Source organism: Sprattus sprattus (genome assembly GCF_963457725.1).
Source record: "Sprattus sprattus genome assembly, chromosome: 1".
Taxonomy (NCBI): Eukaryota; Metazoa; Chordata; class Actinopteri; order Clupeiformes; family Clupeidae; genus Sprattus; species Sprattus sprattus.
Window position 1 is genome coordinate 4,494,971 of NC_137920.1, and position 25,241 is coordinate 4,520,211.

The window sequence follows — 25,241 nt, forward strand, 5'->3', positions numbered from 1 at the left end:
GTGCATTGGTTGTTCAGTGGTAGAATTCTCGCCTGCCTGCCACGCGGGGGGAGGCCCGGGTTGGTTTCCCGGCCAATGCAGATGGCTCTACTCTCGGTCCTTCTTCGGCTCAGACCAAGACCGAAGCAATACAAAAGATCAAGCATGCGAGAGGTAGCGGGATCGATGCCCGCATTCTCCAGTGGCTTGGGCTGTGTAAGACTTCCTTTTCATCACGGCACACAGCAGCTTGTGCTATTTCGAGGAGTACTGCGTCTTTGGCATAGACGACTTTCTGGCCATGCCGAACGCGAAAAGTCTGCGCCCAACGTGGGGCTCGAACCCACGACCCTGAGATTAAGAGTCTCATGCTCTACCGACTGAGCTAGCCGGGCTTTTGCAGCCTGCAGGGATGCCGTCAGTTCACGGCAGAGCCGAGCACGAGACAAACGGCCAACCTCCTGTCTGCCCGTAGGTTGAACGGTGAATCCTTGAGCCCCTTCAGCACCATGCGCAGTCTCTGTGGCGCAATTGGTTAGCGCGTTCGGCTGTTAACCGAAAGGTTGGTGGTTCAAGCCCACCCAGGGACGAAAGTGCCTCTTTTCTGCGAGACGGTTACCAGCCAACAGCGTGTTTCAGAAGGATGTCCTCATCCTCACCTGAACATAGTTCTTCTTCTTCAGGGCACAATGTCTAAAAATGGCCAGTACGGGGATCGAACCCGCGACCTTGGCGTTATTAGCACCACGCTCTAACCAGCTGAGCTAACCGGCCACAATCGACAAGCCCTGCCTCTCTTGGCAACAGTCATTCCCCCAAGGACTGAGCAGGTCCCCGTGTAGCAGTCGACTGGCAACTCCTTTTATGGATTCTACACGTCCCCGGGGTTCAATTCCCCGACGGCTAGAGGTTGGCTGTCCTTTTATCTTATGACAAGCTCCTCGTTAGTATAGTGGATAGTATCCCCGCCTGTCACGCGGGAGACCGGGGTTCAATTCCCCGACGGGGAGACGATGGCTGTCCTTTTATCTTTCTTCGGCCCTGGGCTGAGTCGAACAAAGGCCAAGAGGAGAGCCAGCTGCATTGGCCGGGAATCGAACCCGGGCCTCCCGCGTGGCAGGCGAGAATTCTACCACTGAACCACCAATGCGTGCCACGTGCAAGAAGAGAAGAGAAACCCCCAAAGAGAAACCACCAAGCACCACCGAGCTGTTGCTAAAGGGTCAACAGAGAAGAATGGTCGAAAATTGGAATGGGGCTTCTATCCTGCACAGGTCGCGATCTATTCACGTCTAAAGAATGCTTGGCGAGCTACAATGGCTGGTGGGAATCAAGGATGTTCCACCGAAAAGGAAGTGGTTTTAAATCTACTCTGTCGCAGGGCACTTGTGCGCCGTCAAGGGGAATTAGCTCAAATGGTAGAGCGCTCGCTTAGCATGCGAGAGGTAGCGGGATCGATGCCCGCATTCTCCAGTGGCTCGGGCTGGGTGATGCAGCTACAAATGGTCGAAGGAAAACTAAAGCTGCGAAATTTTTCTAAGTCCTTTCTGGTTAACCATGGGTTAGATTTTCTTTTTGGTTAACCATGGGTCTTAGATCCGTAGGCTGCGCACCATTGACTGAAGCCTCAAAGGGGGTGTTTAAGGCTGGTTATGGGCTTAAGGGTGGACCGGTGCTTAAGTGTGATATTTTCTAGGGGGGCGTGTCCCCTGGAAGGGGGTCCCAGGCCAGGGAGAGCCCCGGGGAAGGTGCACTTTGGTGGTCTGGATGGATGGGCTGCCTTATATACAGCCAAGGACTTGTTGTGCGTGCATTGGTTGTTCAGTGGTAGAATTCTCGCCTGCCTGCCACGCGGGGGGAGGCCCGGGTTGGTTTCCCGGCCAATGCAGATGGCTCTACTCTCGGTCCTTCTTCGGCTCAGACCAAGACCGAAGCAATACAAAAGATCAAGCATGCGAGAGGTAGCGGGATCGATGCCCGCATTCTCCAGTGGCTTGGGCTGTGTAAGACTTCCTTTTCATCACGGCACACAGCAGCTTGTGCTATTTCGAGGAGTACTGCGTCTTTGGCATAGACGACTTTCTGGCCATGCCGAACGCGAAAAGTCTGCGCCCAACGTGGGGCTCGAACCCACGACCCTGAGATTAAGAGTCTCATGCTCTACCGACTGAGCTAGCCGGGCTTTTGCAGCCTGCAGGGATGCCGTCAGTTCACGGCAGAGCCGAGCACGAGACAAACGGCCAACCTCCTGTCTGCCCGTAGGTTGAACGGTGAATCCTTGAGCCCCTTCAGCACCATGCGCAGTCTCTGTGGCGCAATTGGTTAGCGCGTTCGGCTGTTAACCGAAAGGTTGGTGGTTCAAGCCCACCCAGGGACGAAAGTGCCTCTTTTCTGCGAGACGGTTACCAGCCAACAGCGTGTTTCAGAAGGATGTCCTCATCCTCACCTGAACATAGTTCTTCTTCTTCAGGGCACAATGTCTAAAAATGGCCAGTACGGGGATCGAACCCGCGACCTTGGCGTTATTAGCACCACGCTCTAACCAGCTGAGCTAACCGGCCACAATCGACAAGCCCTGCCTCTCTTGGCAACAGTCATTCCCCCAAGGACTGAGCAGGTCCCCGTGTAGCAGTCGACTGGCAACTCCTTTTATGGATTCTACACGTCCCCGGGGTTCAATTCCCCGACGGCTAGAGGTTGGCTGTCCTTTTATCTTATGACAAGCTCCTCGTTAGTATAGTGGATAGTATCCCCGCCTGTCACGCGGGAGACCGGGGTTCAATTCCCCGACGGGGAGACGATGGCTGTCCTTTTATCTTTCTTCGGCCCTGGGCTGAGTCGAACAAAGGCCAAGAGGAGAGCCAGCTGCATTGGCCGGGAATCGAACCCGGGCCTCCCGCGTGGCAGGCGAGAATTCTACCACTGAACCACCAATGCGTGCCACGTGCAAGAAGAGAAGAGAAACCCCCAAAGAGAAACCACCAAGCACCACCGAGCTGTTGCTAAAGGGTCAACAGAGAAGAATGGTCGAAAATTGGAATGGGGCTTCTATCCTGCACAGGTCGCGATCTATTCACGTCTAAAGAATGCTTGGCGAGCTACAATGGCTGGTGGGAATCAAGGATGTTCCACCGAAAAGGAAGTGGTTTTAAATCTACTCTGTCGCAGGGCACTTGTGCGCCGTCAAGGGGAATTAGCTCAAATGGTAGAGCGCTCGCTTAGCATGCGAGAGGTAGCGGGATCGATGCCCGCATTCTCCAGTGGCTCGGGCTGGGTGATGCAGCTACAAATGGTCGAAGGAAAACTAAAGCTGCGAAATTTTTCTAAGTCCTTTCTGGTTAACCATGGGTTAGATTTTCTTTTTGGTTAACCATGGGTCTTAGATCCGTAGGCTGCGCACCATTGACTGAAGCCTCAAAGGGGGTGTTTAAGGCTGGTTATGGGCTTAAGGGTGGACCGGTGCTTAAGTGTGATATTTTCTAGGGGGGCGTGTCCCCTGGAAGGGGGTCCCAGGCCAGGGAGAGCCCCGGGGAAGGTGCACTTTGGTGGTCTGGATGGATGGGCTGCCTTATATACAGCCAAGGACTTGTTGTGCGTGCATTGGTTGTTCAGTGGTAGAATTCTCGCCTGCCTGCCACGCGGGGGGAGGCCCGGGTTGGTTTCCCGGCCAATGCAGATGGCTCTACTCTCGGTCCTTCTTCGGCTCAGACCAAGACCGAAGCAATACAAAAGATCAAGCATGCGAGAGGTAGCGGGATCGATGCCCGCATTCTCCAGTGGCTTGGGCTGTGTAAGACTTCCTTTTCATCACGGCACACAGCAGCTTGTGCTATTTCGAGGAGTACTGCGTCTTTGGCATAGACGACTTTCTGGCCATGCCGAACGCGAAAAGTCTGCGCCCAACGTGGGGCTCGAACCCACGACCCTGAGATTAAGAGTCTCATGCTCTACCGACTGAGCTAGCCGGGCTTTTGCAGCCTGCAGGGATGCCGTCAGTTCACGGCAGAGCCGAGCACGAGACAAACGGCCAACCTCCTGTCTGCCCGTAGGTTGAACGGTGAATCCTTGAGCCCCTTCAGCACCATGCGCAGTCTCTGTGGCGCAATTGGTTAGCGCGTTCGGCTGTTAACCGAAAGGTTGGTGGTTCAAGCCCACCCAGGGACGAAAGTGCCTCTTTTCTGCGAGACGGTTACCAGCCAACAGCGTGTTTCAGAAGGATGTCCTCATCCTCACCTGAACATAGTTCTTCTTCTTCAGGGCACAATGTCTAAAAATGGCCAGTACGGGGATCGAACCCGCGACCTTGGCGTTATTAGCACCACGCTCTAACCAGCTGAGCTAACCGGCCACAATCGACAAGCCCTGCCTCTCTTGGCAACAGTCATTCCCCCAAGGACTGAGCAGGTCCCCGTGTAGCAGTCGACTGGCAACTCCTTTTATGGATTCTACACGTCCCCGGGGTTCAATTCCCCGACGGCTAGAGGTTGGCTGTCCTTTTATCTTATGACAAGCTCCTCGTTAGTATAGTGGATAGTATCCCCGCCTGTCACGCGGGAGACCGGGGTTCAATTCCCCGACGGGGAGACGATGGCTGTCCTTTTATCTTTCTTCGGCCCTGGGCTGAGTCGAACAAAGGCCAAGAGGAGAGCCAGCTGCATTGGCCGGGAATCGAACCCGGGCCTCCCGCGTGGCAGGCGAGAATTCTACCACTGAACCACCAATGCGTGCCACGTGCAAGAAGAGAAGAGAAACCCCCAAAGAGAAACCACCAAGCACCACCGAGCTGTTGCTAAAGGGTCAACAGAGAAGAATGGTCGAAAATTGGAATGGGGCTTCTATCCTGCACAGGTCGCGATCTATTCACGTCTAAAGAATGCTTGGCGAGCTACAATGGCTGGTGGGAATCAAGGATGTTCCACCGAAAAGGAAGTGGTTTTAAATCTACTCTGTCGCAGGGCACTTGTGCGCCGTCAAGGGGAATTAGCTCAAATGGTCGAAGGAAAACTAAAGCTGCGAAATTTTTCTAAGTCCTTTCTGGTTAACCATGGGTTAGATTTTCTTTTTGGTTAACCATGGGTCTTAGATCCGTAGGCTGCGCACCATTGACTGAAGCCTCAAAGGGGGTGTTTAAGGCTGGTTATGGGCTTAAGGGTGGACCGGTGCTTAAGTGTGATATTTTCTAGGGGGGCGTGTCCCCTGGAAGGGGGTCCCAGGCCAGGGAGAGCCCCGGGGAAGGTGCACTTTGGTGGTCTGGATGGATGGGCTGCCTTATATACAGCCAAGGACTTGTTGTGCGTGCATTGGTTGTTCAGTGGTAGAATTCTCGCCTGCCTGCCACGCGGGGGGAGGCCCGGGTTGGTTTCCCGGCCAATGCAGATGGCTCTACTCTCGGTCCTTCTTCGGCTCAGACCAAGACCGAAGCAATACAAAAGATCAAGCATGCGAGAGGTAGCGGGATCGATGCCCGCATTCTCCAGTGGCTTGGGCTGTGTAAGACTTCCTTTTCATCACGGCACACAGCAGCTTGTGCTATTTCGAGGAGTACTGCGTCTTTGGCATAGACGACTTTCTGGCCATGCCGAACGCGAAAAGTCTGCGCCCAACGTGGGGCTCGAACCCACGACCCTGAGATTAAGAGTCTCATGCTCTACCGACTGAGCTAGCCGGGCTTTTGCAGCCTGCAGGGATGCCGTCAGTTCACGGCAGAGCCGAGCACGAGACAAACGGCCAACCTCCTGTCTGCCCGTAGGTTGAACGGTGAATCCTTGAGCCCCTTCAGCACCATGCGCAGTCTCTGTGGCGCAATTGGTTAGCGCGTTCGGCTGTTAACCGAAAGGTTGGTGGTTCAAGCCCACCCAGGGACGAAAGTGCCTCTTTTCTGCGAGACGGTTACCAGCCAACAGCGTGTTTCAGAAGGATGTCCTCATCCTCACCTGAACATAGTTCTTCTTCTTCAGGGCACAATGTCTAAAAATGGCCAGTACGGGGATCGAACCCGCGACCTTGGCGTTATTAGCACCACGCTCTAACCAGCTGAGCTAACCGGCCACAATCGACAAGCCCTGCCTCTCTTGGCAACAGTCATTCCCCCAAGGACTGAGCAGGTCCCCGTGTAGCAGTCGACTGGCAACTCCTTTTATGGATTCTACACGTCCCCGGGGTTCAATTCCCCGACGGCTAGAGGTTGGCTGTCCTTTTATCTTATGACAAGCTCCTCGTTAGTATAGTGGATAGTATCCCCGCCTGTCACGCGGGAGACCGGGGTTCAATTCCCCGACGGGGAGACGATGGCTGTCCTTTTATCTTTCTTCGGCCCTGGGCTGAGTCGAACAAAGGCCAAGAGGAGAGCCAGCTGCATTGGCCGGGAATCGAACCCGGGCCTCCCGCGTGGCAGGCGAGAATTCTACCACTGAACCACCAATGCGTGCCACGTGCAAGAAGAGAAGAGAAACCCCCAAAGAGAAACCACCAAGCACCACCGAGCTGTTGCTAAAGGGTCAACAGAGAAGAATGGTCGAAAATTGGAATGGGGCTTCTATCCTGCACAGGTCGCGATCTATTCACGTCTAAAGAATGCTTGGCGAGCTACAATGGCTGGTGGGAATCAAGGATGTTCCACCGAAAAGGAAGTGGTTTTAAATCTACTCTGTCGCAGGGCACTTGTGCGCCGTCAAGGGGAATTAGCTCAAATGGTCGAAGGAAAACTAAAGCTGCGAAATTTTTCTAAGTCCTTTCTGGTTAACCATGGGTTAGATTTTCTTTTTGGTTAACCATGGGTCTTAGATCCGTAGGCTGCGCACCATTGACTGAAGCCTCAAAGGGGGTGTTTAAGGCTGGTTATGGGCTTAAGGGTGGACCGGTGCTTAAGTGTGATATTTTCTAGGGGGGCGTGTCCCCTGGAAGGGGGTCCCAGGCCAGGGAGAGCCCCGGGGAAGGTGCACTTTGGTGGTCTGGATGGATGGGCTGCCTTATATACAGCCAAGGACTTGTTGTGCGTGCATTGGTTGTTCAGTGGTAGAATTCTCGCCTGCCTGCCACGCGGGGGGAGGCCCGGGTTGGTTTCCCGGCCAATGCAGATGGCTCTACTCTCGGTCCTTCTTCGGCTCAGACCAAGACCGAAGCAATACAAAAGATCAAGCATGCGAGAGGTAGCGGGATCGATGCCCGCATTCTCCAGTGGCTTGGGCTGTGTAAGACTTCCTTTTCATCACGGCACACAGCAGCTTGTGCTATTTCGAGGAGTACTGCGTCTTTGGCATAGACGACTTTCTGGCCATGCCGAACGCGAAAAGTCTGCGCCCAACGTGGGGCTCGAACCCACGACCCTGAGATTAAGAGTCTCATGCTCTACCGACTGAGCTAGCCGGGCTTTTGCAGCCTGCAGGGATGCCGTCAGTTCACGGCAGAGCCGAGCACGAGACAAACGGCCAACCTCCTGTCTGCCCGTAGGTTGAACGGTGAATCCTTGAGCCCCTTCAGCACCATGCGCAGTCTCTGTGGCGCAATTGGTTAGCGCGTTCGGCTGTTAACCGAAAGGTTGGTGGTTCAAGCCCACCCAGGGACGAAAGTGCCTCTTTTCTGCGAGACGGTTACCAGCCAACAGCGTGTTTCAGAAGGATGTCCTCATCCTCACCTGAACATAGTTCTTCTTCTTCAGGGCACAATGTCTAAAAATGGCCAGTACGGGGATCGAACCCGCGACCTTGGCGTTATTAGCACCACGCTCTAACCAGCTGAGCTAACCGGCCACAATCGACAAGCCCTGCCTCTCTTGGCAACAGTCATTCCCCCAAGGACTGAGCAGGTCCCCGTGTAGCAGTCGACTGGCAACTCCTTTTATGGATTCTACACGTCCCCGGGGTTCAATTCCCCGACGGCTAGAGGTTGGCTGTCCTTTTATCTTATGACAAGCTCCTCGTTAGTATAGTGGATAGTATCCCCGCCTGTCACGCGGGAGACCGGGGTTCAATTCCCCGACGGGGAGACGATGGCTGTCCTTTTATCTTTCTTCGGCCCTGGGCTGAGTCGAACAAAGGCCAAGAGGAGAGCCAGCTGCATTGGCCGGGAATCGAACCCGGGCCTCCCGCGTGGCAGGCGAGAATTCTACCACTGAACCACCAATGCGTGCCACGTGCAAGAAGAGAAGAGAAACCCCCAAAGAGAAACCACCAAGCACCACCGAGCTGTTGCTAAAGGGTCAACAGAGAAGAATGGTCGAAAATTGGAATGGGGCTTCTATCCTGCACAGGTCGCGATCTATTCACGTCTAAAGAATGCTTGGCGAGCTACAATGGCTGGTGGGAATCAAGGATGTTCCACCGAAAAGGAAGTGGTTTTAAATCTACTCTGTCGCAGGGCACTTGTGCGCCGTCAAGGGGAATTAGCTCAAATGGTAGAGCGCTCGCTTAGCATGCGAGAGGTAGCGGGATCGATGCCCGCATTCTCCAGTGGCTCGGGCTGGGTGATGCAGCTACAAATGGTCGAAGGAAAACTAAAGCTGCGAAATTTTTCTAAGTCCTTTCTGGTTAACCATGGGTTAGATTTTCTTTTTGGTTAACCATGGGTCTTAGATCCGTAGGCTGCGCACCATTGACTGAAGCCTCAAAGGGGGTGTTTAAGGCTGGTTATGGGCTTAAGGGTGGACCGGTGCTTAAGTGTGATATTTTCTAGGGGGGCGTGTCCCCTGGAAGGGGGTCCCAGGCCAGGGAGAGCCCCGGGGAAGGTGCACTTTGGTGGTCTGGATGGATGGGCTGCCTTATATACAGCCAAGGACTTGTTGTGCGTGCATTGGTTGTTCAGTGGTAGAATTCTCGCCTGCCTGCCACGCGGGGGGAGGCCCGGGTTGGTTTCCCGGCCAATGCAGATGGCTCTACTCTCGGTCCTTCTTCGGCTCAGACCAAGACCGAAGCAATACAAAAGATCAAGCATGCGAGAGGTAGCGGGATCGATGCCCGCATTCTCCAGTGGCTTGGGCTGTGTAAGACTTCCTTTTCATCACGGCACACAGCAGCTTGTGCTATTTCGAGGAGTACTGCGTCTTTGGCATAGACGACTTTCTGGCCATGCCGAACGCGAAAAGTCTGCGCCCAACGTGGGGCTCGAACCCACGACCCTGAGATTAAGAGTCTCATGCTCTACCGACTGAGCTAGCCGGGCTTTTGCAGCCTGCAGGGATGCCGTCAGTTCACGGCAGAGCCGAGCACGAGACAAACGGCCAACCTCCTGTCTGCCCGTAGGTTGAACGGTGAATCCTTGAGCCCCTTCAGCACCATGCGCAGTCTCTGTGGCGCAATTGGTTAGCGCGTTCGGCTGTTAACCGAAAGGTTGGTGGTTCAAGCCCACCCAGGGACGAAAGTGCCTCTTTTCTGCGAGACGGTTACCAGCCAACAGCGTGTTTCAGAAGGATGTCCTCATCCTCACCTGAACATAGTTCTTCTTCTTCAGGGCACAATGTCTAAAAATGGCCAGTACGGGGATCGAACCCGCGACCTTGGCGTTATTAGCACCACGCTCTAACCAGCTGAGCTAACCGGCCACAATCGACAAGCCCTGCCTCTCTTGGCAACAGTCATTCCCCCAAGGACTGAGCAGGTCCCCGTGTAGCAGTCGACTGGCAACTCCTTTTATGGATTCTACACGTCCCCGGGGTTCAATTCCCCGACGGCTAGAGGTTGGCTGTCCTTTTATCTTATGACAAGCTCCTCGTTAGTATAGTGGATAGTATCCCCGCCTGTCACGCGGGAGACCGGGGTTCAATTCCCCGACGGGGAGACGATGGCTGTCCTTTTATCTTTCTTCGGCCCTGGGCTGAGTCGAACAAAGGCCAAGAGGAGAGCCAGCTGCATTGGCCGGGAATCGAACCCGGGCCTCCCGCGTGGCAGGCGAGAATTCTACCACTGAACCACCAATGCGTGCCACGTGCAAGAAGAGAAGAGAAACCCCCAAAGAGAAACCACCAAGCACCACCGAGCTGTTGCTAAAGGGTCAACAGAGAAGAATGGTCGAAAATTGGAATGGGGCTTCTATCCTGCACAGGTCGCGATCTATTCACGTCTAAAGAATGCTTGGCGAGCTACAATGGCTGGTGGGAATCAAGGATGTTCCACCGAAAAGGAAGTGGTTTTAAATCTACTCTGTCGCAGGGCACTTGTGCGCCGTCAAGGGGAATTAGCTCAAATGGTAGAGCGCTCGCTTAGCATGCGAGAGGTAGCGGGATCGATGCCCGCATTCTCCAGTGGCTCGGGCTGGGTGATGCAGCTACAAATGGTCGAAGGAAAACTAAAGCTGCGAAATTTTTCTAAGTCCTTTCTGGTTAACCATGGGTTAGATTTTCTTTTTGGTTAACCATGGGTCTTAGATCCGTAGGCTGCGCACCATTGACTGAAGCCTCAAAGGGGGTGTTTAAGGCTGGTTATGGGCTTAAGGGTGGACCGGTGCTTAAGTGTGATATTTTCTAGGGGGGCGTGTCCCCTGGAAGGGGGTCCCAGGCCAGGGAGAGCCCCGGGGAAGGTGCACTTTGGTGGTCTGGATGGATGGGCTGCCTTATATACAGCCAAGGACTTGTTGTGCGTGCATTGGTTGTTCAGTGGTAGAATTCTCGCCTGCCTGCCACGCGGGGGGAGGCCCGGGTTGGTTTCCCGGCCAATGCAGATGGCTCTACTCTCGGTCCTTCTTCGGCTCAGACCAAGACCGAAGCAATACAAAAGATCAAGCATGCGAGAGGTAGCGGGATCGATGCCCGCATTCTCCAGTGGCTTGGGCTGTGTAAGACTTCCTTTTCATCACGGCACACAGCAGCTTGTGCTATTTCGAGGAGTACTGCGTCTTTGGCATAGACGACTTTCTGGCCATGCCGAACGCGAAAAGTCTGCGCCCAACGTGGGGCTCGAACCCACGACCCTGAGATTAAGAGTCTCATGCTCTACCGACTGAGCTAGCCGGGCTTTTGCAGCCTGCAGGGATGCCGTCAGTTCACGGCAGAGCCGAGCACGAGACAAACGGCCAACCTCCTGTCTGCCCGTAGGTTGAACGGTGAATCCTTGAGCCCCTTCAGCACCATGCGCAGTCTCTGTGGCGCAATTGGTTAGCGCGTTCGGCTGTTAACCGAAAGGTTGGTGGTTCAAGCCCACCCAGGGACGAAAGTGCCTCTTTTCTGCGAGACGGTTACCAGCCAACAGCGTGTTTCAGAAGGATGTCCTCATCCTCACCTGAACATAGTTCTTCTTCTTCAGGGCACAATGTCTAAAAATGGCCAGTACGGGGATCGAACCCGCGACCTTGGCGTTATTAGCACCACGCTCTAACCAGCTGAGCTAACCGGCCACAATCGACAAGCCCTGCCTCTCTTGGCAACAGTCATTCCCCCAAGGACTGAGCAGGTCCCCGTGTAGCAGTCGACTGGCAACTCCTTTTATGGATTCTACACGTCCCCGGGGTTCAATTCCCCGACGGCTAGAGGTTGGCTGTCCTTTTATCTTATGACAAGCTCCTCGTTAGTATAGTGGATAGTATCCCCGCCTGTCACGCGGGAGACCGGGGTTCAATTCCCCGACGGGGAGACGATGGCTGTCCTTTTATCTTTCTTCGGCCCTGGGCTGAGTCGAACAAAGGCCAAGAGGAGAGCCAGCTGCATTGGCCGGGAATCGAACCCGGGCCTCCCGCGTGGCAGGCGAGAATTCTACCACTGAACCACCAATGCGTGCCACGTGCAAGAAGAGAAGAGAAACCGCCAAAGAGAAACCACCAAGCACCACCGAGCTGTTGCTAAAGGGTCAACAGAGAAGAATGGTCGAAAATTGGAATGGGGCTTCTATCCTGCACAGGTCGCGATCTATTCACGTCTAAAGAATGCTTGGCGAGCTACAATGGCTGGTGGGAATCAAGGATGTTCCACCGAAAAGGAAGTGGTTTTAAATCTACTCTGTCGCAGGGCACTTGTGCGCCGTCAAGGGGAATTAGCTCAAATGGTAGAGCGCTCGCTTAGCATGCGAGAGGTAGCGGGATCGATGCCCGCATTCTCCAGTGGCTCGGGCTGGGTGATGCAGCTACAAATGGTCGAAGGAAAACTAAAGCTGCGAAATTTTTCTAAGTCCTTTCTGGTTAACCATGGGTTAGATTTTCTTTTTGGTTAACCATGGGTCTTAGATCCGTAGGCTGCGCACCATTGACTGAAGCCTCAAAGGGGGTGTTTAAGGCTGGTTATGGGCTTAAGGGTGGACCGGTGCTTAAGTGTGATATTTTCTAGGGGGGCGTGTCCCCTGGAAGGGGGTCCCAGGCCAGGGAGAGCCCCGGGGAAGGTGCACTTTGGTGGTCTGGATGGATGGGCTGCCTTATATACAGCCAAGGACTTGTTGTGCGTGCATTGGTTGTTCAGTGGTAGAATTCTCGCCTGCCTGCCACGCGGGGGGAGGCCCGGGTTGGTTTCCCGGCCAATGCAGATGGCTCTACTCTCGGTCCTTCTTCGGCTCAGACCAAGACCGAAGCAATACAAAAGATCAAGCATGCGAGAGGTAGCGGGATCGATGCCCGCATTCTCCAGTGGCTTGGGCTGTGTAAGACTTCCTTTTCATCACGGCACACAGCAGCTTGTGCTATTTCGAGGAGTACTGCGTCTTTGGCATAGACGACTTTCTGGCCATGCCGAACGCGAAAAGTCTGCGCCCAACGTGGGGCTCGAACCCACGACCCTGAGATTAAGAGTCTCATGCTCTACCGACTGAGCTAGCCGGGCTTTTGCAGCCTGCAGGGATGCCGTCAGTTCACGGCAGAGCCGAGCACGAGACAAACGGCCAACCTCCTGTCTGCCCGTAGGTTGAACGGTGAATCCTTGAGCCCCTTCAGCACCATGCGCAGTCTCTGTGGCGCAATTGGTTAGCGCGTTCGGCTGTTAACCGAAAGGTTGGTGGTTCAAGCCCACCCAGGGACGAAAGTGCCTCTTTTCTGCGAGACGGTTACCAGCCAACAGCGTGTTTCAGAAGGATGTCCTCATCCTCACCTGAACATAGTTCTTCTTCTTCAGGGCACAATGTCTAAAAATGGCCAGTACGGGGATCGAACCCGCGACCTTGGCGTTATTAGCACCACGCTCTAACCAGCTGAGCTAACCGGCCACAATCGACAAGCCCTGCCTCTCTTGGCAACAGTCATTCCCCCAAGGACTGAGCAGGTCCCCGTGTAGCAGTCGACTGGCAACTCCTTTTATGGATTCTACACGTCCCCGGGGTTCAATTCCCCGACGGCTAGAGGTTGGCTGTCCTTTTATCTTATGACAAGCTCCTCGTTAGTATAGTGGATAGTATCCCCGCCTGTCACGCGGGAGACCGGGGTTCAATTCCCCGACGGGGAGACGATGGCTGTCCTTTTATCTTTCTTCGGCCCTGGGCTGAGTCGAACAAAGGCCAAGAGGAGAGCCAGCTGCATTGGCCGGGAATCGAACCCGGGCCTCCCGCGTGGCAGGCGAGAATTCTACCACTGAACCACCAATGCGTGCCACGTGCAAGAAGAGAAGAGAAACCGCCAAAGAGAAACCACCAAGCACCACCGAGCTGTTGCTAAAGGGTCAACAGAGAAGAATGGTCGAAAATTGGAATGGGGCTTCTATCCTGCACAGGTCGCGATCTATTCACGTCTAAAGAATGCTTGGCGAGCTACAATGGCTGGTGGGAATCAAGGATGTTCCACCGAAAAGGAAGTGGTTTTAAATCTACTCTGTCGCAGGGCACTTGTGCGCCGTCAAGGGGAATTAGCTCAAATGGTAGAGCGCTCGCTTAGCATGCGAGAGGTAGCGGGATCGATGCCCGCATTCTCCAGTGGCTCGGGCTGGGTGATGCAGCTACAAATGGTCGAAGGAAAACTAAAGCTGCGAAATTTTTCTAAGTCCTTTCTGGTTAACCATGGGTTAGATTTTCTTTTTGGTTAACCATGGGTCTTAGATCCGTAGGCTGCGCACCATTGACTGAAGCCTCAAAGGGGGTGTTTAAGGCTGGTTATGGGCTTAAGGGTGGACCGGTGCTTAAGTGTGATATTTTCTAGGGGGGCGTGTCCCCTGGAAGGGGGTCCCAGGCCAGGGAGAGCCCCGGGGAAGGTGCACTTTGGTGGTCTGGATGGATGGGCTGCCTTATATACAGCCAAGGACTTGTTGTGCGTGCATTGGTTGTTCAGTGGTAGAATTCTCGCCTGCCTGCCACGCGGGGGGAGGCCCGGGTTGGTTTCCCGGCCAATGCAGATGGCTCTACTCTCGGTCCTTCTTCGGCTCAGACCAAGACCGAAGCAATACAAAAGATCAAGCATGCGAGAGGTAGCGGGATCGATGCCCGCATTCTCCAGTGGCTTGGGCTGTGTAAGACTTCCTTTTCATCACGGCACACAGCAGCTTGTGCTATTTCGAGGAGTACTGCGTCTTTGGCATAGACGACTTTCTGGCCATGCCGAACGCGAAAAGTCTGCGCCCAACGTGGGGCTCGAACCCACGACCCTGAGATTAAGAGTCTCATGCTCTACCGACTGAGCTAGCCGGGCTTTTGCAGCCTGCAGGGATGCCGTCAGTTCACGGCAGAGCCGAGCACGAGACAAACGGCCAACCTCCTGTCTGCCCGTAGGTTGAACGGTGAATCCTTGAGCCCCTTCAGCACCATGCGCAGTCTCTGTGGCGCAATTGGTTAGCGCGTTCGGCTGTTAACCGAAAGGTTGGTGGTTCAACCCCACCCAGGGACGAAAGTGCCTCTTTTCTGCGAGACGGTTACCAGCCAACAGCGTGTTTCAGAAGGATGTCCTCATCCTCACCTGAACATAGTTCTTCTTCTTCAGGGCACAATGTCTAAAAATGGCCAGTACGGGGATCGAACCCGCGACCTTGGCGTTATTAGCACCACGCTCTAACCAGCTGAGCTAACCGGCCACAATCGACAAGCCCTGCCTCTCTTGGCAACAGTCATTCCCCCAAGGACTGAGCAGGTCCCCGTGTAGCAGTCGACTGGCAACTCCTTTTATGGATTCTACACGTCCCCGGGGTTCAATTCCCCGACGGCTAGAGGTTGGCTGTCCTTTTATCTTATGACAAGCTCCTCGTTAGTATAGTGGATAGTATCCCCGCCTGTCACGCGGGAGACCGGGGTTCAATTCCCCGACGGGGAGACGATGGCTGTCCTTTTATCTTTCTTCGGCCCTGGGCTGAGTCGAACAAAGGCCAAGAGGAGAGCCAGCTGCATTGGCCGGGAATCGAACCCGGGCCTCCCGCGTGGCAGGCGAGAATTCTACCACTGAACCACCAATGCGTGCCACGTGCAAGAAGAGAAGAGAAACCCCCAAAGAGAAACCACCAAGCACCACCGAGCTGTTGCTAAAGGGTCAACAGAGAAGAATGGTCGAAAATTGGAATGGGGCTTCTATCCTGCACAGGTCGCGATCTATTCACGTCTAAAGAATGCTTGGCGAGCTACAATGGCTGGTGGGAATCAAGGATGTTCCACCGAAAAGGAAGTGGTTTTAAATCTACTCTGTCGCAGGGCACTTGTGCGCCGTCAAGGGGAATTAGCTCAAATGGTAGAGCGCTCGCTTAGCATGCGAGAGGTAGCGGGATCGATGCCCGCATTCTCCAGTGGCTCGGGCTGGGTGATGCAGCTACAAATGGTCGAAGGAAAACTAAAGCTGCGAAATTTTTCTAAGTCCTTTCTGGTTAACCATGGGTTAGATTTTCTTTTTGGTTAACCATGGGTCTTAGATCCGTAGGCTGCGCACCATTGACTGAAGCCTCAAAGGGGGTGTTTAAGGCTGGTTATGGGCTTAAGGGTGGACCGGTGCTTAAGTGTGATATTTTCTAGGGGGGCGTGTCCCCTGGAAGGGGGTCCCAGGCCAGGGAGAGCCCCGGGGAAGGTGCACTTTGGTGGTCTGGATGGATGGGCTGCCTTATATACAGCCAAGGACTTGTTGTGCGTGCATTGGTTGTTCAGTGGTAGAATTCTCGCCTGCCTGCCACGCGGGGGGAGGCCCGGGTTGGTTTCCCGGCCAATGCAGATGGCTCTACTCTCGGTCCTTCTTCGGCTCAGACCAAGACCGAAGCAATACAAAAGATCAAGCATGCGAGAGGTAGCGGGATCGATGCCCGCATTCTCCAGTGGCTTGGGCTGTGTAAGACTTCCTTTTCATCACGGCACACAGCAGCTTGTGCTATTTCGAGGAGTACTGCGTCTTTGGCATAGACGACTTTCTGGCCATGCCGAACGCGAAAAGTCTGCGCCCAACGTGGGGCTCGAACCCACGACCCTGAGATTAAGAGTCTCATGCTCTACCGACTGAGCTAGCCGGGCTTTTGCAGCCTGCAGGGATGCCGTCAGTTCACGGCAGAGCCGAGCACGAGACAAACGGCCAACCTCCTGTCTGCCCGTAGGTTGAACGGTGAATCCTTGAGCCCCTTCAGCACCATGCGCAGTCTCTGTGGCGCAATTGGTTAGCGCGTTCGGCTGTTAACCGAAAGGTTGGTGGTTCAAGCCCACCCAGGGACGAAAGTGCCTCTTTTCTGCGAGACGGTTACCAGCCAACAGCGTGTTTCAGAAGGATGTCCTCATCCTCACCTGAACATAGTTCTTCTTCTTCAGGGCACAATGTCTAAAAATGGCCAGTACGGGGATCGAACCCGCGACCTTGGCGTTATTAGCACCACGCTCTAACCAGCTGAGCTAACCGGCCACAATCGACAAGCCCTGCCTCTCTTGGCAACAGTCATTCCCCCAAGGACTGAGCAGGTCCCCGTGTAGCAGTCGACTGGCAACTCCTTTTATGGATTCTACACGTCCCCGGGGTTCAATTCCCCGACGGCTAGAGGTTGGCTGTCCTTTTATCTTATGACAAGCTCCTCGTTAGTATAGTGGATAGTATCCCCGCCTGTCACGCGGGAGACCGGGGTTCAATTCCCCGACGGGGAGACGATGGCTGTCCTTTTATCTTTCTTCGGCCCTGGGCTGAGTCGAACAAAGGCCAAGAGGAGAGCCAGCTGCATTGGCCGGGAATCGAACCCGGGCCTCCCGCGCGGCCGTCGAGAAAAGTTTACCTAAACCGACCTAAACGCCTTTTAACATGCATTTCAATGATAGTGCAGTGTGAATGTAATATTCTTTTGGCCACTCTTCCGGTTGTGGCGCTGTTCCGACTTTTTCTATAGACCCGCGGTCCTCAAATTTTGTTTTGACTTCAGGCAAACCTCTAGCGGGAGACGGTCATAGACAAGTCACCGGAGAATCGCCAGATATCACAAAAGACGGTACAAGTGACCAGATCATCGCTACATTTTCGCGTTTATTCACTTCAGTGTTCATTTTCATTCGTCAAAGGTAAGACACGTTGCTTTATTTTCATAAAAGTTAGACTGCTTTGTGATAACATTAGTTCGCTGCTAATTCGCTTGGTTGATGCGATAGAACTGCCCGGAATTAAGTTTGGGGTAATTATGGGCTAAATAATGAATGAACATCATGCTATTTCTTGATATTGTGTGTGGTTTTTAGGTTGTTGGTTAATTTTATATATTCGTCAGCGCGGTATTGACAGTAATGTCGTGTCAGCAGTTGCCTAGCATCACTCGCAGTCGCAGGGTAACGCAGAATATTTGTGGTGAAATAACACGTCAAAGTATTAATGGACGTGATCGTTTTATAAAGTCATGTGTACAGCTTTCATGTCCTGACGTTAAATAGTCTTGTCAGTTCGTTTCTGACAGGGTTGTAATGTTGTGTTGATAAGTTAGCTACCTATACCTCAGCATTGCTAGCTTGCTAAGAGATTGACGCTATAGGCTTGTGTTTAAATAACGTAATAATGCATGAACATGATTGTGTTTTATATTTATGTGTACGGTTTTCATGTTCTGATGTTAACTCATCCTTACACCATGGATTTGACTTGTAATGTGTTGATAACTCGTCAGAATCACTGGCTTGGTAAGAGCTATTGGCTTAATGCATTGCACTAACTGACAGCTGGACTACTAAGGGATTGATACGAGCTCTCTTTTACAATATACAATATAACATACATTTAATGTACAAATTACGTTGTAAATACTATACTAGAACCACAGTAGACTTTCAAACAATCAACTGAAGTCTGTCTACAGTGTTAATCAAATGTAATTTAATTTCCCCTCAGTCTTTGATCTATGCAACACCTCTCCTGCCCCCCTCTCTTCCTTCTCCCATCTTGCTCTCTCTCTCTCACACACACACACACACACACACACACACACACACACACAGCACTTCTTCTGCCCAGGCTCACAGAATGTGAAAGAACACACAGACGCACGCACGCACACATACACTTAGTTACACTCACAAACACGCCAGGACACACACACACACACACACACGCACACACACGCACACGGTCACACACACAAACTCTCTTTCTCACTCATTCTCACACACAGTCCACTTGTTGTAGACCAGATAGTGTTTGGTTTGGTTAGACTTTCCTTCTCCGTCCACTACAGAAGAGAGAGTGTTTGGTGGCTGTTCAGTTGAGTATCTGACCTCCTTCCTGCTCTCATCTCCTTCCTCTGTTTCAGCAAACCAAGAGAAAGCTGGATGTCGCCAATAAACCCCAGGACCTGCTGTATGACAAGCTGAGGGAACAGAGTGTGAGTAAAACCTCTGTGTGTGTGTGTGTGTGTGTGTGTGTGTGTGTGTGTGTGTGTGTGTATGCTGTGAGATGGTGTGTGTGTTTAGATAGGAGTATCTCCCTGTGGTGTGTGTGAAGCCTATTCTCCCTCCTATCTCCCCTCAGCTCTCTCCAGTCATCATGTGTGGGTTGCACAACATGGCGCGCAGAAAACAGATGTGGACACACACGCTAGGACACACACACACTCATGCCTGCACGCACAGCACTTCTTCTGAGTAGAAGTACGAGTATCTACTTAAAACACTGTGTGTGCGTGCCTGCGTGCGTACGTCTGTGAGTGCGTATGTCTGTACGTGCCGGCCCGCCTACATCTGCCCGCGTGCCTGCCTGCTTGCCTGCCTGCGTGCGTGCTTCTGTGTGTGCCTGCCTGCCTGTGTACCTCTCTGTGTGTGTGTGTGTGCGTGCGTCTGTGTGTGCCTGCCTATGTCTGTGCGTGCCTGCGTGCGTGCTTCTGTGTGTGCCTGCCTGCCTGTGTACCTCTCTCTGTGTGTGTGTGTGTGAGCGTGCGTCTGTGTGTGCTTGCCTGTGTCTGTGCATGCCTGCCTGCCTGCGTACCTCTGTGTGTGCGTGCGTGCGTCTGTGCCTGCCTGCGTGTGTACGTCTGTCTGTGTGTGCGTGTGTACGTCTGTCCGTGCATGGGTGCATGTTGTTTGTATGTATCTGCCTGAATCTGTGCCTGCCTGCCTGCGTATGCCTGTGTGTATGCGTGCGTACGGTCGCTGTGTGCGTCTGTGTGTGTGTCTGCCTGAATCTGTGCGTGCCTGCCTGCCTGCGTATGCCTGTGTGTATGCGTGCGTCCGTCTGTGTGGATGTGTGCGTCTGTGTGTGTGTGCCTGCCTGCGTGTGTCTGCGTGCCTGCCTGCCTGCTAATCAAATGTGTTCATTTCAGTCACATAAAAATAATAACTGGTTTATTTTACTGTCCCCTAGGCTCCAGCCTTACCAGGTGTAAAGAGTTTGGCAGTGCCAAGAAGAGAGTGGATGGCCACTGAATTGTTCCAGGTCCAGGGCTGACAGGGGTAGTACAGTGGCTCTGTCCACACCTCTGACAGAAGACTCCAGAAAATTGTGGGAGGCATCTAGGAGAAGCAGCAGCACCAGCCAGAACAGAAGAGAAGATGGACAAAGACCTGTCTTGCCTGTGGACAGCCCAAGTCTGAATTTGAAACTGATGGATCCACTTCTGTTGAGCTGAATATAGCTGTAAAGTTTTTTCTTTCTTTTTTTTCTTTTACTTAATTGTTTTACTTACTTTAACATTAATGCATGACCAGAAACACCAGTTTTCTACTTGTCATATTAACCAGCACTGTATCTATCACTATATACTCCCCCTCCCTATGTATGTACTGTGTCATTGTCATATCTAATTGTTGTCTTAAATTATCCATATTATTTCTAAAACTTACAGTCCAATTATTTCATTTGTCATATATACATTATTTCACATGTTCATAAATAAAACTGTAACTTGCTTTGAAATATTGCACACTGCCTTTTTGTCCTGCTTAAATAAAAACAATATTATAGTATGTATATATCTATATCTCAGCTTAATTACACCATCTACAACAATAGGTTCTGAGTCATAAGAAAGGAGGATTTTAATGATAATTAAGCACACTGTTACAAACAAGTGAAGAACTAGAAAAAACATTAAAAGATTTCCACAAAGACAAAACGTTCTGAGTCATAAGAATGGAGGATTTTAATGATAATTAAACACACTGTTACAATCACGTGAAGACATTAAAAAAAAAACATTATAAGATCTCCACAAAGACACTGGAAATATGTTGAAGTAGTATTTCACCATATTCAATGTTGTAGCATTTACATTCTATAAACGGCAAAAATATATATTTTTACTTACAAAAACGTAATTAATTGTTAATCTCCACGTATTTTCAATGCTTTTTACTCAAAAATATCACATTCAATAACAACTCGATCGGGATACGAACCCGTTCTTTTGGGGAATCGGAAATAAATAAATAAATGAACGGACCCGGAGAGAATGCTTCGATCCTATTGGCTTGCTGGACTCGTCCAGTATTCTCGACTGGCCCCCGCGTGGCAGGCGAGAATTCTACCACTGAACCACCAATGCGTGCCACGTGCAAGAAGAGAAGAGAAACCGCCAAAGAGAAACCACCAAGCACCACCGAGCTGTTGCTAAAGGGTCAACAGAGAAGAATGGTCGAAAATTGGAATGGGGCTTCTATCCTGCACAGGTCGCGATCTATTCACGTCTAAAGAATGCTTGGCGAGCTACAATGGCTGGTGGGAATCAAGGATGTTCCACCGAAAAGGAAGTGGTTTTAAATCTACTCTGTCGCAGGGCACTTGTGCGCCGTCAAGGGGAATTAGCTCAAATGGTAGAGCGCTCGCTTAGCATGCGAGAGGTAGCGGGATCGATGCCCGCATTCTCCAGTGGCTCGGGCTGGGTGATGCAGCTACAAATGGTCGAAGGAAAACTAAAGCTGCGAAATTTTTCTAAGTCCTTTCTGGTTAACCATGGGTTAGATTTTCTTTTTGGTTAACCATGGGTCTTAGATCCGTAGGCTGCGCACCATTGACTGAAGCCTCAAAGGGGGTGTTTAAGGCTGGTTATGGGCTTAAGGGTGGACCGGTGCTTAAGTGTGATATTTTCTAGGGGGGCGTGTCCCCTGGAAGGGGGTCCCAGGCCAGGGAGAGCCCCGGGGAAGGTGCACTTTGGTGGTCTGGATGGATGGGCTGCCTTATATACAGCCAAGGACTTGTTGTGCGTGCATTGGTTGTTCAGTGGTAGAATTCTCGCCTGCCTGCCACGCGGGGGGAGGCCCGGGTTGGTTTCCCGGCCAATGCAGATGGCTCTACTCTCGGTCCTTCTTCGGCTCAGACCAAGACCGAAGCAATACAAAAGATCAAGCATGCGAGAGGTAGCGGGATCGATGCCCGCATTCTCCAGTGGCTTGGGCTGTGTAAGACTTCCTTTTCATCACGGCACACAGCAGCTTGTGCTATTTCGAGGAGTACTGCGTCTTTGGCATAGACGACTTTCTGGCCATGCCGAACGCGAAAAGTCTGCGCCCAACGTGGGGCTCGAACCCACGACCCTGAGATTAAGAGTCTCATGCTCTACCGACTGAGCTAGCCGGGCTTTTGCAGCCTGCAGGGATGCCGTCAGTTCACGGCAGAGCCGAGCACGAGACAAACGGCCAACCTCCTGTCTGCCCGTAGGTTGAACGGTGAATCCTTGAGCCCCTTCAGCACCATGCGCAGTCTCTGTGGCGCAATTGGTTAGCGCGTTCGGCTGTTAACCGAAAGGTTGGTGGTTCAAGCCCACCCAGGGACGAAAGTGCCTCTTTTCTGCGAGACGGTTACCAGCCAACAGCGTGTTTCAGAAGGATGTCCTCATCCTCACCTGAACATAGTTCTTCTTCTTCAGGGCACAATGTCTAAAAATGGCCAGTACGGGGATCGAACCCGCGACCTTGGCGTTATTAGCACCACGCTCTAACCAGCTGAGCTAACCGGCCACAATCGACAAGCCCTGCCTCTCTTGGCAACAGTCATTCCCCCAAGGACTGAGCAGGTCCCCGTGTAGCAGTCGACTGGCAACTCCTTTTATGGATTCTACACGTCCCCGGGGTTCAATTCCCCGACGGCTAGAGGTTGGCTGTCCTTTTATCTTATGACAAGCTCCTCGTTAGTATAGTGGATAGTATCCCCGCCTGTCACGCGGGAGACCGGGGTTCAATTCCCCGACGGGGAGACGATGGCTGTCCTTTTATCTTTCTTCGGCCCTGGGCTGAGTCGAACAAAGGCCAAGAGGAGAGCCAGCTGCATTGGCCGGGAATCGAACCCGGGCCTCCCGCGTGGCAGGCGAGAATTCTACCACTGAACCACCAATGCGTGCCACGTGCAAGAAGAGAAGAGAAACCCTCAAAGAGAAACCACCAAGCACCACCGAGCTGTTGCTAAAGGGTCAACAGAGAAGAATGGTCGAAAATTGGAATGGGGCTTCTATCCTGCACAGGTCGCGATCTATTCACGTCTAAAGAATGCTTGGCGAGCTACAATGGCTGGTGGGAATCAAGGATGTTCCACCGAAAAGGAAGTGGTTTTAAATCTACTCTGTCGCAGGGCACTTGTGCGCCGTCAAGGGGAATTAGCTCAAATGGTAGAGCGCTCGCTTAGCATGCGAGAGGTAGCGGGATCGATGCCCGCATTCTCCAGTGGCTCGGGCTGGGTGATGCAGCTACAAATGGTCGAAGGAAAACTAAAGCTGCGAAATTTTTCTAAGTCCTTTCTGGTTAACCATGGGTTAGATTTTCTTTTTGGTTAACCATGGGTCTTAGATCCGTAGGCTGCGCACCATTGACTGAAGCCTCAAAGGGGGTGTTTAAGGCTGGTTATGGGCTTAAGGGTGGACCGGTGCTTAAGTGTGATATTTTCTAGGGGGGCGTGTCCCCTGGAAGGGGGTCCCAGGCCAGGGAGAGCCCCGGGGAAGGTGCACTTTGGTGGTCTGGATGGATGGGCTGCCTTATATACAGCCAAGGACTTGTTGTGCGTGCATTGGTTGTTCAGTGGTAGAATTCTCGCCTGCCTGCCACGCGGGGGGAGGCCCGGGTTGGTTTCCCGGCCAATGCAGATGGCTCTACTCTCGGTCCTTCTTCGGCTCAGACCAAGACCGAAGCAATACAAAAGATCAAGCATGCGAGAGGTAGCGGGATCGATGCCCGCATTCTCCAGTGGCTTGGGCTGTGTAAGACTTCCTTTTCATCACGGCACACAGCAGCTTGTGCTATTTCGAGGAGTACTGCGTCTTTGGCATAGACGACTTTCTGGCCATGCCGAACGCGAAAAGTCTGCGCCCAACGTGGGGCTCGAACCCACGACCCTGAGATTAAGAGTCTCATGCTCTACCGACTGAGCTAGCCGGGCTTTTGCAGCCTGCAGGGATGCCGTCAGTTCACGGCAGAGCCGAGCACGAGACAAACGGCCAACCTCCTGTCTGCCCGTAGGTTGAACGGTGAATCCTTGAGCCCCTTCAGCACCATGCGCAGTCTCTGTGGCGCAATTGGTTAGCGCGTTCGGCTGTTAACCGAAAGGTTGGTGGTTCAAGCCCACCCAGGGACGAAAGTGCCTCTTTTCTGCGAGACGGTTACCAGCCAACAGCGTGTTTCAGAAGGATGTCCTCATCCTCACCTGAACATAGTTCTTCTTCTTCAGGGCACAATGTCTAAAAATGGCCAGTACGGGGATCGAACCCGCGACCTTGGCGTTATTAGCACCACGCTCTAACCAGCTGAGCTAACCGGCCACAATCGACAAGCCCTGCCTCTCTTGGCAACAGTCATTCCCCCAAGGACTGAGCAGGTCCCCGTGTAGCAGTCGACTGGCAACTCCTTTTATGGATTCTACACGTCCCCGGGGTTCAATTCCCCGACGGCTAGAGGTTGGCTGTCCTTTTATCTTATGACAAGCTCCTCGTTAGTATAGTGGATAGTATCCCCGCCTGTCACGCGGGAGACCGGGGTTCAATTCCCCGACGGGGAGACGATGGCTGTCCTTTTATCTTTCTTCGGCCCTGGGCTGAGTCGAACAAAGGCCAAGAGGAGAGCCAGCTGCATTGGCCGGGAATCGAACCCGGGCCTCCCGCGTGGCAGGCGAGAATTCTACCACTGAACCACCAATGCGTGCCACGTGCAAGAAGAGAAGAGAAACCGCCAAAGAGAAACCACCAAGCACCACCGAGCTGTTGCTAAAGGGTCAACAGAGAAGAATGGTCGAAAATTGGAATGGGGCTTCTATCCTGCACAGGTCGCGATCTATTCACGTCTAAAGAATGCTTGGCGAGCTACAATGGCTGGTGGGAATCAAGGATGTTCCACCGAAAAGGAAGTGGTTTTAAATCTACTCTGTCGCAGGGCACTTGTGCGCCGTCAAGGGGAATTAGCTCAAATGGTAGAGCGCTCGCTTAGCATGCGAGAGGTAGCGGGATCGATGCCCGCATTCTCCAGTGGCTCGGGCTGGGTGATGCAGCTACAAATGGTCGAAGGAAAACTAAAGCTGCGAAATTTTTCTAAGTCCTTTCTGGTTAACCATGGGTTAGATTTTCTTTTTGGTTAACCATGGGTCTTAGATCCGTAGGCTGCGCACCATTGACTGAAGCCTCAAAGGGGGTGTTTAAGGCTGGTTATGGGCTTAAGGGTGGACCGGTGCTTAAGTGTGATATTTTCTAGGGGGGCGTGTCCCCTGGAAGGGGGTCCCAGGCCAGGGAGAGCCCCGGGGAAGGTGCACTTTGGTGGTCTGGATGGATGGGCTGCCTTATATACAGCCAAGGACTTGTTGTGCGTGCATTGGTTGTTCAGTGGTAGAATTCTCGCCTGCCTGCCACGCGGGGGGAGGCCCGGGTTGGTTTCCCGGCCAATGCAGATGGCTCTACTCTCGGTCCTTCTTCGGCTCAGACCAAGACCGAAGCAATACAAAAGATCAAGCATGCGAGAGGTAGCGGGATCGATGCCCGCATTCTCCAGTGGCTTGGGCTGTGTAAGACTTCCTTTTCATCACGGCACACAGCAGCTTGTGCTATTTCGAGGAGT